Below are 15,189 nucleotides of genomic sequence, written 5' to 3'. Positions count from 1 at the left end.
CTTAACACATACAAGCCATAGTTCAAAGCTAGTAACTAAAGACAATGACCCACATGGTCATATGATAGCACAATTTATTCTTCAGCACAAATATCCTTGATTTCCTTCAGCTTCCTCTTGTTACTTTCACCAGCTTTCTTCAGGTCAGCAATAGAACACTGCAAAGTACTCTTCTCAATGCTCAACTTCTCCTTCTCTTTAATCAACTCAGCAATGAAACAATCCAGCTTCTGCTTCTCTTTCTTTAGGTCAGCAAAGAAAAACTCCAAAGTCCTCTTATTAGAGCTCATCCTTTCCTTCTCTTTCAGATGATTGAACTTCAAATTCCTAATGACAGTGCCTTGAGCAACATGAATCAACTTCAACTGATCAACAACTGTCTTCAATTTTTTGATCTCAACATCCTTTTCCATGATGATGTCAGCAACATTAAGATCATTTACTTGTGGCACATTATAATGGGAATCCAAGAGGTTGTTCACATCTTCAACAAGCTTCTCATAAGTCTCCTGCAACTCTTTTTTCTGTTGTTTTAGATCATGCACAGTAAATGAATGCTCCAGGCATGCCATCTTATTGGCCTGGTTGCTTTCCTCATACATAAGCCACAGTTTGTGGAGGGCATTCTGCAGATGATCTGGCCACTCCTCATCTACCCACTGCACTAATCTACAGTTCTTAGCTCCTTGCAATACAAAATAAAGTAGTTCAAACATTTTGTCACATGTTACATATTCAATTAAGTTAAGGTTACAGTTAAGGTGCAGATTTAGTTAGATCAATTCAACTGAAAAAATTAAACAAAAATCCATTTGCTAACAAAGTTAAGGTGTCCCTAACCATGAACAGTGACTATGAACAAAAATAGGTATCTAAGAACTTTGAATAGGAACTATGAACAATGAACAGTGAACCCTAGAACATGAACAGTGAACCCTAGAACAGATGAGATGTACTACACAGGAGAGGTATCAGTTTGCAACTAATTTGCTAACTTACTTCTAGGGCACAAGAAATGAACCTCCTCCCAGTGCTTATTCCCTGGAATGCAACACATTTCTTCCCTGGCTTGTCATGCTCGCACATCACCCTCAAATCGTCAGCAGCACCAGTGAACAACGAGTCACCGATTGTTGGTGGGATCTAGGCAACATAGATGTACTGGTTCAAATCGAGCTGAAACCCTAAATCCAAAATGCCCAAATCAAAACCCTAAATGCAGTCCTGCTGGAACCACCTGACCTCAATAGGGGAGCCGTACGAAGAGATGAACTGCACGTCAGAGTCCTCACTGCTCTCGCCGTCGCTCCAAGACACCATGGCGGCCGGCGGCGAGAGGAGACGAGAGGAGGCAGAGCAAGGTTGAGAGCGTGAGGGAGAGCAAAGGAGCGAGTGAGTGAGAAGTGGAGTGGGGCCGACGCGGTCGGCCCGACCGACGCGAGCCGACCAAGTCGTCTCGAGCAGACGATGTCGTTTGCCGTCCGTTATGCCACTTCGACAGATTTTGGGCCCCACCTGTCGGAAACGCCCTCAACCACGCCAAATCACCTGTTCAGTGCAAACTGCAAAATGTTTACTCAATGTGCGGGTTTTTTTGCAAATGATTAGCGACCTGGTGGCTTTCCGCATAGCAAACCCGAAATGTAATGGTTTATTGCAATTCACTCCCTTAACCTGTAATGTGCAGCCTTTGTGCAGCAGGTTTACCTCCGGGACCTTAACAAAGCTGTTCGGAAGACTCTGGGGACTGAGTGGCAGGCCTCAGGCCTAGGTGACATTCTGGCCGCTAGTGTGGCTCGTATATTTCACATAAAATGTTTTCGTTTCATTATGGTGCCTAGATTATACTTTCTGTCCTAAATTTTTTGTCTAACATTAATTAGATACATCCGTATCTAAACAAATTTAAGACAAGAATTTTGAAACGAAAGGAATATCATGCATGCACCACTCATGCTGATTAAAGAAGTTAGTGGATCATGACACAATATAGAGGTGGCTAAAACATATCTGGTGTACTGATAATGTTGTGGGATGCATGGTTTGGTAGTACGCTGCAAACAAGACATTCTAGACTCCATATCTTTGTTTTCTACTTTGCTTGATTGCTTAGGGCATCTCCAGCCGCGCCCCCAACAGGCCCCCCAGGCCACTTTTTTGGCGCCGGCGCCGAAAAAATGGCCCAGTCGCGCCCTCAGGACGCCGAAAATCGCCGGTTCGGACCTTTTTTCCGCCCGGCGGTCACAGGCCGAACCCGGCGCGCTGGGGAGCCGTTGGGGGCTTCGGCGCTAGGGAAAAGCACACCTGGCCCACACTGACAGGGGAAAAGTCAAGGTTTTCTTCCCCCGACTCGCCTCGCACCCCCCGCGCCCTCGGCCACCACTAGCTATATCCCGGCGACGGCCGCCGGTCTACTCCGCTAGATAGCCATTCCCCGCTGGAAAATAGCAGCGCTTCGCTGCGGCAGCCCCTCCCGCAGCAGTTGGGCGTTTCCGGTCGCCGTTTCCGGCTGCGGAGGCGCGGTTTAACGGCGGGTACACGCCCACCGAGCGCAAGGTGTTCGGCGTTTTGACTGTCTCGGCGATGGACTCGGATGAGGAGGAAGAGCTCGCCACGCTGCTGGAGGAGGAAGCCGTGGCCGACGTCCAGGAAGAAGAGCATCTGATGGTGCTCGCCGCCCTCGCCCAGCTGCTGGCGAGCAATGAAAAGCCGCGTCGAGGTGGCTCGGCGCCGGGGCGGGTGAAAGCAAAGAACCGGCATCGTCTGCAAGGCTACTACATGCTCTACTCCGACTACTTCGTCGATGCTCCACTTCATGGCGAGAGAACATTTCGGCGCCGTTATCGGATGAGCCGAAAGCTCTTCCTCAGGAATGTGAATTCCATCCGGGAGTTCGACAACTACTTCAAGTGCAAGATGGATTGCACTGGCGCTCTTGGATTCACCTCCATCCAGAAGTGCACGACAGCGATGAGGATGCTTGCATATGGAGCTCCCAGTGATTCACTCAATGACTATGGGCGCATGGCCAAGTCCACCAGCATAGAGTGTTTCTACAAGTTCTGTCGGGCAGTGGTGGCAGTGTTTGGGCCACAATACTTGAGAACACCCAATGCGGAAGACACTGCTCGGATCCTAGCCCAGAATGCAGCAAGAGGATTTCCTGGGATGCTTGGAAGCATCGACTGCATGCATTGGAAATGGAAGAATTGCCCATTTGGTTGCCAGGGATGTACAAAGGCGCCAAAGGCGGTTGCAGTGTGGTGCTTGAGGCGGTAGCCACACAGGACCTCTGGATTTGGCACTCCTTCTTTGGTAATGCCAGGAACTCACAATGACATCAACATGTTGCAGTGCTCTCCTGTTTTTGCCAAGCTCGTTGAGGGCCATTCTCCTCCGGTGAACTTCGAGATCAATGGGCACCAATACAACAAGGGGTACTATCTAGCTGACGGCATCTATCCGAGATGGTCGACATTTGTGAAGACGATCTCAAACCCTGTGGCAGGAGGCAAGAACGCCTGGTTTGCGAAGCTTCAGGAGGCTTGCAGGAAGGATGTCGAGCGGGCATTTGGTATGCTCCAATCTCGATTTGCTGTTGTTCGGTACCCCACTCAGACCTGGTCGAAAGATCAAATGTGGGAGATCATGACTTGATGTGTCATCTTGCACAACATGATCATCGAGAGCGAGCAAGAAGACCTAGTGTTTGACACTGAACCATACTACAGGCAGGGTCCTCTAGCCGAAGTTGATCACCAGCTACCGGCAACTTGGACTGCCTATCTCAGTATGCGTCAGGAGATCCGAGACCCCCAGGTGCATCATCAACTGCAGAAAGATCTGATTGAGCACCTATGGAGGCTCAAGGGGGACGCCGCGTGATGAAATACGAGTTTTTATTTGTTGAACTATATAATTTGTATTGAACTATTTGTTGTTGTAGTATTTTGTTGAAGTATTTGATTTTTCTGTGATGAAATATGTGACAAGGAATAATTGTGTTGATAATTGAACGCCGAGACACGGCGAAACCACGTCGAATATGGGCCTATTCTCGCCCATATGGGCCGTTTATTCGCCGAAATTGGGCTGCAAAGTGGGCCAATTTCGGAGCCTGGGGGCGAGCTGGGGGCGACGACTGGGCGCAAAACCGCCCCCAACGCCGAGTGTATCGCCGGCTCGCCCCTAGGGGGCGATTTGTATGCGTCCTGGGGGGGCCAACGGCTGGAGATGCCCTTACTTCTCGGTGCCTAGTTTCCAGTGAGTGAGGCGAGGGAGAGCGAGGCCTTCAACTAACATACCAAAAAAAAAGTAACAAGCTAGTGTGTTGTGTAGGTTGGTATTGGCTAGTCAAAAAGTTCAATTCCCTAAAACTTTGTATTTACAACGAATTTAAGAGGCACTTGCCTAGAGCTATCTCTAGCAGACCCTTAAAATCACAACCCGTGTAAGTGTTTTACGGGCTGAGAAAAACGCATTATAAGGAACGATTTTAGCTGCGCTGGACATAACCCGTATAATCAACCCGTAAAAATAATATATTTTTTTGAATTTTCACCGGGGGAGGAGGGGGAGCCCCTCCACCACCTGAATTATATTCATTTGCCTATAAGGCTTTGCAGCCTTTTTGCAAGATGGGTTCAAATGAACCAGAATTACAAGAGGACACAAAAGAAGAGATAAAGCAAAAACAGTATACACCAAACATACAAACATGGGAGAACAAAGAGGGAAGACACATCCCAGCACAACACAAAGCACCACCAATGTGATCAAACGGCATTGGCCAGCCGAACCAAGCCAAGACACTGCACCATCGACGCAATCGAAAGGCTTCACGCATCCGAGAGTGCACAACGCCACAACACCACCTATGCCGAGGGTGCATTCGAAAGGTCACGCGAGGCCAAGACGACGGCACGTCGCCTATGTGCCACAGGCGAAGTCAGCATCGCCAAGCAAACAAGACCATGACACTACACCGTCGACGCAATCGAAAGGCTCCACGCATCCGAGACTGCACAAAGTCGCGGCACCACCTGTGCCGTGGGGCACATTCGAAAGGTCACGCGAGGCCGAGACATCGCCACGGCACCTGTGCGCCACCGCCGCTGTCGCTTGGCATCACCTAGCAGAGAACACACTCAGGAGTGCAGGAGCAAGAACACGAGAAGAACACCCCCGTAGAAGAGCTCAAACCACCGTCGACCCCAACCCGGCCGCACCACCACCACCCAACCGCTAACACAAACACCTCAATGCAGCCAAAGGCATGGCCAAGCCAAGATCACAAAGACAGAGCACCACCTCTCCACTGCTAACGCCCACACGGACCACCAACGGGACCACCTCAAGCCACTGGTCACCCTAGCCAAGGCAAGCTCAAAGACGAAGCCCCAAGTGGGAGTGTGACGTTGAGCTCCACCATCGCCCGATTCGGGAGACCCAAGATCCAAAGTTTCCTCCGGAGCAATTTAGGAGGGAAGACTAACACCAGCAGCACGATGCCTTCAGCAAGGATACGGCACCCACAAGCACCGCCGTCGTTGGCTCCAACCGAAACCGGAGCCCGGCTTTACGCCGACAGTGTCACGACCCACAACCTGCAGCCTGCTAGCCAAACCAACACACCAGCAAGAGCACTTGCAGCCTGACCACGAAACAGAGGCCGACGCACCATGCGAAGCCTCCAGATCGGGAGAGCGAGCAGAGCTCGATCCAAGAGGCAGCGAGAGCTGCACCTGCATCACGCCGAGTCCGCCACACACCTCGGGCGTAGAAGCCCAGCGCACTCACCACACCCATCCCGAGGTCCAACTTACCGGAGAGAGCAGGAATCGGTAGATCCATCGCAGAAGACATCGCCCAGGCCCGCCGCGGACGTCCAAGCCGAGGCAGATGGCTCCGTCGCAGCCCCACGCCGCCCTCACGGCCGGGGGAACGACCAGCTGCCACGAACGCCGTGAGGCACCGCAAGCAGCGGCCCAACCCGCCGGATTGGGAGGCGAAGCGCATCGCACGGGCCAAAGATGGCCGAAGCACGGGATGCCCACCCCCCGCCGCAAGCATCGCCGCCCTCCCACTGCCACGGAGCATGAACGGCGCGCGCGGAGGAGTGCCGCGCCGCCGCTGCCGCACGAGTCCCCGCTCGCAGCCGGGCCGCTCCGGCGCGCCAGAGCCCCGCCACCGCCGGATCCGCGCGGGGCTTTGCCCGGCGGAGGCTAACTGGCGGCGGCGAGGAGGGGGGAAGCAGGGGGGACGCCGCTGTGGTGGCGAGATGCGCCGCCGCCCGAGTCGCCCTGAGGAGGACGACGCGGGGGCAATGATCCTAGTTTTACCCTTTGTAGTTTTCCGCATTGTAAAGTCGTAAAAAGAGTATTCTCTAAATATACCATCTTCTTCCTCACGCCTTTCCCATCTCGACCTCCGTCCCCTTGGCGTGTGTCCGTCCTGCTTTCGCGACCATCTCCTCGTGCTCGCCACCAAGCGTGACCGGGCCGGGGACAGCAGCGGTGCCGACTGCAGTAGCAGACGACGCGCGCGGGCGGCGGCCGAACTCCTCCGTTCGATAGTGAGCTAGCTAGACGCGCATCGGTTGAGCTGCTAGCTAGCTAGCTAGTTGATTCGTTCGAATCGATTCAGCTAGCTAGCTAGCTAGCTCCTCTGTCGAGAGAGCCGCAGGCCGACGCGGCGGACGGCCGGCGGGCTCGGCAGACGACCGACAGGCGCGGCGGACGGCCGGCCGGCGGGCGTGGCGGACGGGGCAAACGGCTGGCGAGCACGGCGGCCTGGGCGGGCACCGGCGGCCGGGGACGGGCGGACGGGAGCAAGCCATGAAGTTTCCGATGGCAGTTGGATTCCTGCCAAGGGCTTTCGCGTATATAAGGCCCCTTCAGGTATGCCTTCAAAATCCTTATTTTTACAGGTTTGACGGTTTTCCGTGTCCCTTAAAAAAATTTACGGGTCCGGCGCATTTACAGGGTCTGGTTGGGCAGCAGTTTTCGTATGGACCTGTATTTTGACGGTTATTTTATTGATCGAGTCATTATACGGGTTTGCTAGAGATGCTCTTATATAGTATTAAAAGCTGGTTGTGACCAAGTTTTTGGATGTAGATTGTACCCGTGATATATGGGCCTAACTTTTTTCACGCAAGACTCTCGTAATCAAGATTTCGGAAAATTCTCCTAGAAGTTGAAGAGGATCTCGCATATTCATTACTTATATTCAATCATGAGAAAGCTACCAGGTTAGCTAACACAACTGTTAATGAACCGACATAAGTACACGAATAAAGCTCTCCGTTAAGATCGTTAAACAAAAATAGAACAAAAATTGCAAAGCAGGATCTACCCGGAAAAGGTAAGATCAGGCCCCAATCTTTCTAATTAAGTCTGTCAGTGGATCATGACGCAGTGCTTAATTAATTAGCCGATTAAAGCAGGTATGTGATCGACTCCGGTAATGCTGTGTGATGTGTGGTTGGTGCAGGACATTTTGGTAGGCCATCTGCATTTTTGTTTGCTTTCTTTGCTTACCTACGGTGTTTTGGCTTTCCATGGATGAGCATTCCTGGCCAGCTGATCAAATCGGCCAATTAATAGGATCATGATGAACACTCGAGCACAGTGCAGTTGGTGAGGATCGATCCGCGCACGTTTATGGCCCCCCGTTTCTTGCTCCTTTCTTGTAAGTTAACACATACACATCACTGTTAGGACCATATGGTTGGGGTACTATGATATTATAATGGCAACTAGGATGCCACCGATGCTATTACCAAAAAATATGTTGCAGTTAACTACGACTGTCTTCGACCGACACACGCCCTGGCTGAATTTTCACGTTGCTTACACGGTTACACCAGCACTTCACAATGATTTGCTCGTATATGTGTAACATGTATGTGTTTAGTGTCGGAAGTATGCAAGGGCATCTCCAACATGGACCTGCAAAACGAACACCGTATCTGTCGTGGACCTGTCTTGACAGGTGTCCAAACACTGATATGGGAGCCGGCCGTTCAAAGCTAGCCGCAAACATCCGGTCACATTTGATGCAAGTTTAAACTAATTGGACAACATTCATTCAAACTTAGATAATTTTTCATAAAACCAAATGATTTTCATCTAAACTGGAGCACATTCGTTATAATTTTGATATGTTCAAGTAAACTATAACAGACTAGGTAAAAATGAATGGATATACCTCGATGCCTCTGGCAAGACTGAGAAATATGTCAAGCCCACTGGCTTCAAGAAAATCAAAGCGGTTCTTGGCAGTCTGCAGGACCGACCATAGGTCGGAGCGTAGCGTCGGACGCCTTATGGCCTCCTCCACCACCTGGCGAAGATGAACCAATTGGGCCTTTGAGATCGAGGTAGATACCTCGAGAGGTTGTAACGAGGTTAGAGTCGCGCCTACTACAACCGTGGTAGCAGGAAGAGTGGCGTCCCGAGTAGCCACCTTGGATGGCAAGGTCTTAGGCATTGTCGCAACTGGGGAGGCAGGAGTGCCCTCTTGTTTCTTGTCAAAGGCAGGAGAGGCTGTTCCTCTCGCTGATAACTTCATCTCACGTGACATAGTTGTCGACCTCGGCCATGGGAGTGTCACCCTTGCCCTCGACATTTGTCAACGGCGGCTTAAGGGTTTGCTCCTCCCCCCCTACCCGCGTCGACATCAAATAGTGACGGTGGGGGGATTACTTCGCCCTCCCTTGACTCAATACAGTCGGGAAGAGGAGCTTGTGCCACATGAGTGGCTATGAAGGTCCCTAATGGGGTCACCTACTACTGGTACGGTCAAGGACCTGACATCTAAGGCCCACCTAGGGTCCCACACCATCATTGGTAGGTCCCTGGACCACAAGCGCATTCAGATGCGCATCACAAGGAATCCACTCGGATACACTAACGGCCTCGGACATTTTCCCTCCACCATTCAGACAGAGGAGGCGTAAGGACGACGTGCGAGCTGCAAAGGTCGAGTAGACTTAAGTCGAACTTCAAGTGTAGTCATGGCTACCGTTACCTGTAATTGCCATAGTCGTGGCTATTAACACCAGTAACTGTCGTAGTTATAGTCATCAAGCCCCCTTGTAACGTGGAAGTAAAGAGGTCGGGGCGCACTCTATATAAGCCGCCCTTCTCCTCCTTGGCAAGGGTTCAGCATCCATTGTAATCATGCACCCCAAGAGAAAACAAGCCTCCAGGCACGAGACGTAGGGTTGTTACCTTCTCCCAGAGGGGCCTGAACTCGTAAAAACCGAGTGTCACACTTGCGACATAGCTAGGCTCCGCCCCTTATTCGTATTCCTGGTACTCATTGTCAGGATTGTTGCCTCGACAGTTGGCGCCCACCTTGGGGCTGCGCGTCTAGCGATTATCCGATGCAGGTGGAATTCATCGTCGTCATCATGATTCTCGGCAGCGAGTTCCGTTTCGGAGCGCTCAAGTTCATCGCCGACGATTCAATGTGACTCCAGGAAGCTCCGCTGGACGTGGAGTCGCTACCCATCTGGGGCACAGCGCACTTCCGCGCATCTTTCATACGGATTCCTTCTCTGCTCGCCTTCAGTTTCGTACCGAGTGGCCCCTCTCCTTCCTCATTGGCTTCGTCGCAAGCGCTCTGGGCACTCACGACTCCTGTGTTGGATCAAGCACTTCGTGGCCCTCCAGGTCGCGACTGGGCAAGTGGCGGCACTTGAGCCTGACAAGCCCGCCCTTTACCTTTTCGACTGCCTTCGCGAGGATTCCACTGATGGATCTGAGTGTGAGAGTGTCGAGTCCACGGCCGAGGTCCTCATGGCCGGCACGGAGCAGCACGGTCCTCCGGGATACACGGGCCCCGCGACAGGCACATAGGCCCTTCGCATGGACACAACGACGACAACCAGGGGATGATCACTCTCCTTGCCATGAGTTGTATGTTCCCCAAGCTCTTACTCGAGAGCAGAGCGATGAGCTCCATCGAAAGAACGCGCATGCTCTGCGCATCCCCATTACTAGGACAACTCTCGAGACCCTAGTCATGGATTCGGTGTGCTTGGCCACCCTAGCCGAGTGAGACCTCTTGGAGCGGCTGTAGAAGGAGTTGGACGACCGCGCCCATCATCAAACCAGTTCTAGTCGGCATAAACATCGATTGTTCCCGAGTGATCAGTCTATGAAGTATGAACTACCGAGTGATCAACACCCCGCTGCAGAACTTAGCAGTGGCGACCAGGATTGCAGTTTCCATTCAACCCTCCGGCTCTACGGTCGGCTAAGGAATCCGCCACATCTGAGCTCTCCAAAAGACGGTCCTATCACAAAACACGGTGGTGTCGCAGTCGCGAGATCAAATTCATAGTGTGCCGGTCCGCACCGAGACGGTCCAGTCGGCTCATAGCCCACTCGGCTCTGGGAGGAGCCGAAGATCACCACCTTCAAGCGATCTATATTGCGATCGTAGGTGTGACCAGGTCACTCCTCCCCGGAGGCACAACGATTATGATCGCACTCGGATGCCCCCTCCACGGGATGTCACATACGTGAAGGAAATATGCCCTAGAGGCAATAATAAAGTTGTTATTTTATATTTCCTTATATCATGATCAATGTTTATTATTCATGCTAGAATTGTATTAACCGGAAACTTGATACATGTGTGGACACATATAGACAAAACACCTTGTCCCTAGTAAGCCTCTACTAGACTAGCTCGTTAATCAAAGATGGTTAAGTTTCCTAACCATAGACATGTGTTGTCATTTGATGAACGGGATCACATCATTAGGAGAATGATGTGATGTACAAGACCCATCCGTTAGCATCACATATTGAACGTTCAGTTTTATTGCTACTGCTTTCTTCATGTCAAATACATATTCTTTCGACTATGAGATTATGCAACTCCTGGATACTGGAGGAATGCCTTGTGTGCCATCAAATGTCACAACGTAACTGGGTGATTATAAAGATGCTCTACAGGTATCTCCGAAGGTGTTTGTTGAGTTGGCATAGATCGAGATTAGGATTTGTCACTCCGAGTATCAGAGAGGTATCTCTGGGCCCTCTCGGTAATACACATCATAAGAAGCCTTGCAAGCAAAGTGACTAATGAGTTAGTTGCAGGATGATGTATTACAAAACGAGTAAAAAGACTTGCCGGTAACGAGATTGAACTAGGTATGAAGATACCGACGATCGAATCTCGGCCAAGTAACATACCGATGGACAAAGGGAATAACATATGTTGTCATAACGGTTCGACCGATAAAGATCTTCGTACAATATGTGGGAGCCAATATGAGAATCCAGTTTCCTCTATTATTTATTGACCGGAGAGGTGTCTCGGTCATGTCTACATAGTTTTCAAACCCGTAGGGTCCGCACACTTAACATTCGATGACGATATGGTATTATATGAGTTATGTGATTTGGTGACCGAATATTGTTAGGAGTCTCGGATGAGATCAGGTACATGACGAGGAGTCTCGAAATGGTCGAGAGGTAAAGATTGATATATAGGACGATAGTATTCGAACACCGAAAGTGTTTCGGAGGGTACCGGGTACATATCGGGTCACCAGAAGGGGTTCCGGGCGCCCCCGGCAAAGGATACGGGCCTTATGGGCCAAGAGGGGAAACACACCAGCCACAAGGGGCTGGTGCGCCCCCCATATGGGCCGGCCAAATAGGAGAAGGGAAGATGGGAGGGGAAAAAGAAAAAGTAGGAAGTACTACTTCCTTCTTCCCCCATTCCTTCCCCCTCCGGCAATTTATGGAAAGGGGGAGCACTTGGGAAAACCCCAAGTAGGATTCGGATCCTACTTGGGGCGCCCCATGGCTGCCTCCCCTCTCCCTCCCACCTATATATATATATATATACATATATATATATATGAGGCGGGGGACGCCTAGGACACCCACGACATAATCTTAGCCGTGTGGAGCGCCCCCCCTCCACAGTTTACACTCCCGGTCATATTTTCATAGTGCTTAGGCGAAGCCTTGCAAGGATCACTTCACCATCACTGTCATCATGCCGTCGTGCTGACGGAACTCATCTACTACCTCGACGACTTGCTGGATCAAGAAGGCAAGGGACGTCACCGAGCTGAACATGTGCAGAAATCGGAGGTGTCGTACATTCGGTACTCGATCGGCGGATCATGAAGAAAGTTCGACTACATCAACTGAGTTGTGAAGCGCTTCCTCTTACGGTCTACGAGGGTGTGTAGACACACTCTCCCCCTCGTTGTTGTTGGGGAACGTTGCAGAAAATAAAAAAATTCCTATGGTTTCACCAAGATCAATCTATGAGTTCATCTAGCAACGAGAGAGAGGAGTGCATCTACATACCCTTGTAGATCGAGCGGAAGCGTTCAAGGGAACGGGGTTGAGGGGGTCGTACTCGTCGTGATCCAAATCACCGGAGATCCTAGCGCCGAACGGATGGCACCTCCGCGTTCAACACACGTACGGTTAGGGAGACGTCTCCTTCTTCTTGATCCATCAAGGGGAAAGGAGAGGTTGATGAATATCTAGCAGCACGACGGCGTGGTGGTGGATGCAGCAGCGATCTCGGCAGGGCTTTGCCAAGCGTCTGCGAGAGGGAGAGGTGTAGCAGAGGAAGAGGGAGGCGCCAAGAGCATGGGTGTGGCTGCCCTCCCTCCCCCCTCTTTATATAGGGCCCCTAGGGGGGGCGCCGGCCCTAGGAGATGCAATCTCCTAAGGGGGGCGGCGGCCAAGGGGGTGGCTTGCCCCCAAGGCAAGTGGAGGCGCCCCCACCCCTAGGGTTTCCAACCCTAGGCGCAGGGGGGCCCAAGGGGGGCGCACCAGCCCACCAGGGGCTGGTTCCCCTCTCACTTTAGCCCATGGGGCCCTCCGGGATAGGTGGCCCCACCCGGTGGACCCCCGGGACCCTTCCGGTGGTCCCGGTACAATACCGGTAACACCTGAAACTTTCCCGATGGTCGAAACCTGACTTCCTATATATAATTCTTTACCTCCGGACCATTTCGGAACTCCTCGTGACGTCCAGGATCTCATCCGAGACTCCGAACAACTTTCGGTTTCCTGCATACTCATATCTTTACAACCCTAGCGTCACTGAACCTTAAGTGTGTAGACCCTACGGGTTTGGGAGACATGCAGACATGACCGAGACACCTCTCCGGTCAATAACCAACAGCGGGATCTGGATACCCATGTTGGCTCCCACATGCTCCTCGATGATCTCATCGGATAAACCACGATGTTGAGGATTCAAACAACCCCGCATACAATTCCCTTTGTCAATCGGTACGTTACATGCCCGAGACTCGATCGTCGGTATCTCAATACCTCGTTTAATCTCGTTACTGGCAAGTCACTTTACTCATACCGTAATGCATGATCCCGTGACCAGACACTTGGTCACATTGAGCTCATTATGATGATGCATTACCGAGTGGGCCCAGAGATACCTCTCCGTCATACAGAGTGACAAATCCCAGTCTCGATTTGTGCCAACCCAACAAACACTTTCGGAGATACCTGCAGTGCACCTTTATAGTCACCCAGTTACGTTGTGACGTTTGGTACACCCAAAGCACTCCTACGGTATCCGGGAGTTGCACAATCTCATGGTCTAAGGAAATGATACTTGACATTTGGAAAAGCTCTAGCTAAACGAACTACACGATCTTTGAGCTATGCTTAGGATTGGGTCTTGTCCATCACATCATTCTCCTAATGATGTGATCCCGTTATCAATGATATCCAATGTCCATAGTCAGGAAATCATGACTATTTGTTGATCAACGAGCTAGTCAACTAGAGGCTCACTAGGGACATGTTGTGGTCTATGTATTCACACGTGTATTACGATTTTCGGATAATACAATTATAGCATGAATAACAGGCAATTATCATGAACAAAGAAATATATTAATAACCATTTTATTATTGCCTCTAGGGCATATTTCCAACAGTCTCCCACTTGCACTAGAGTTCAATAATCTAGTTACATTGTGATGAATCAAACACCCATGGAATTCTGGTGTTGATCATGTTTTGCCCCAGGGAGAGGTTTAGTCAACGGATCTGCCACATTCGGGTCCGTATGTACTTTACAAATATCTATGTCTCCATCTTGAACATTTTCATGAATGGAGTTGAAGCGACGTTTGATGTGCCTGGTCTTCTTGTGAAACCTGGGCTCTTTCACAAGTGCAATAGCTCCAGTGTTGTCACAGAAGAGTTTGATTGGCCCCGATGCATTGGGTATGACTCCTAGGTCGGTGATGAAATCCTTCACCTAGATTGCTTCATGTGCTGCCTCCGAGGCTGCCATGTACTCCGCTTCACATGTAGATCCCGCCACGACGCTTTGCTTGCAACTGCACCAGCTTACTGCCCCACCATTCAGAATATACACATATCCGGTTTGTGACTTCGAGTCATCCAGATCTGTGTCAAAGCTAGCGTCGACGTAACCCTTTACGACGAGCTCTTCGTCACCTCCATAGACGAGAAACATGTCCTTTGTCCTTTTCAGGTACTTCAGGATATTCTTGACCGCTGTCCAGTGTTCCTTGCTGGGATTACTTTGGTACCTTCCTACCAAACTTACGGCAAGGTTTACATCAGGTCTGGTACACAGCATGGCATACATAATAGATCCTATGGGTGAGGCATAGGGGATGACACTCATCTCTTCTTTATCTTCTGTCGTGGTCGGGCATTGAGCCGAGCTCAATCTTACACCTTGCAATACAGGCAAGAACCCTTTCTTGGACTGATCCATATTGAACTTCTTCAATATCTTATCAAGGTATGTGCTTTGTGAAAGACCTATGAGGCGTCTTGATCTATCCCTATAGATCTTGATGCCTAATATGTAAGCTGCTTCTCCAAGGTCCTTCATTGAAAAACACTTATTCAAGTAGGCCTTAATGTTGTCCAAAAGTTCTATATCATTTCCCATCAGAAGTATGTCATCTACATATAATATGAGAAATGCTACAGAGCTCCCACTCACTTTCTTATAAACGCGGGCTTCTCCGTAAGTCTGCATAAACCCAAACGCTTTGATCATCTCATCAAAGCGAATGTTCCAACTCCGAGATGCTTGCACCAGCCCATAAATGGATCGCTGGAGCTTGCATACCTTGTTAGCATTCTTAGGATCGACAAAACCTTCCGGCTGCATCATATACAG

This window comes from Triticum dicoccoides, chromosome 1B, assembly GCF_002162155.2.
Source record: "Triticum dicoccoides isolate Atlit2015 ecotype Zavitan chromosome 1B, WEW_v2.0, whole genome shotgun sequence".
NCBI lineage: Eukaryota > Viridiplantae > Streptophyta > Magnoliopsida > Poales > Poaceae > Triticum > Triticum dicoccoides.
This window is presented reverse-complemented; position numbering follows the sequence as displayed.